This window comes from Seriola lalandi, unplaced genomic scaffold (assembly GCF_002814215.2).
Source record: "Seriola lalandi dorsalis isolate HSWRI2012SDOR001 ecotype SW California unplaced genomic scaffold, Sedor1 jcf7180002045239, whole genome shotgun sequence".
Taxonomy (NCBI): domain Eukaryota; kingdom Metazoa; phylum Chordata; class Actinopteri; order Carangiformes; family Carangidae; genus Seriola; species Seriola lalandi.
In genome coordinates this window covers 592-1192 of record NW_019515807.1, presented here as the reverse complement: position 1 = coordinate 1192, position 601 = coordinate 592, and positions in this window count along the sequence as shown.

Below are 601 nucleotides of genomic sequence, written 5' to 3'. Positions count from 1 at the left end.
CCTCTCAGGTACCCCCCCCCCCCCACCTCCCCTTCTGAAACCAGACCAGCCGGATCACATGAACCTGTCACTACAGTTTTCAGATGATGGTTCACAGAGTCCAGTTCACATCATGTGATGGTTTTGTTTGGTTCCCACATGGTCTAAACTCAGGGTCCAGATGTTCTCAGACTGTAAGTCTCAGTTCACGACTACAGAGTCTTCAGGACTACAGAGTCTTCAGGACTACAGAGTCTACAGGACTACAGATTCTACAGGACTACAGATTCTACAGGACTACAGGACTACAGAGTCTACAGGACTACAGAGTCTTCAGGACTACAGAGTCTACAGGACTACAGATTCTACAGGACTACAGATTCTACAGGACTACAGGACTACAGAGTCTACAGGACTACAGAGTCTTCAGGACTACAGAGTCTACAGGACTACAGATTCTACAGGACTACAGATTCTACAGGACTACAGGACTACAGATTCTACAGGACTACAGGACTACAGATTCTACAGGACTACAGGACTACAGATTCTACAGGACTACAGATTCTACAGGACTACAGGACTACAGATTCTACTGGACTACAGAGTCCCCCTCTGAGCC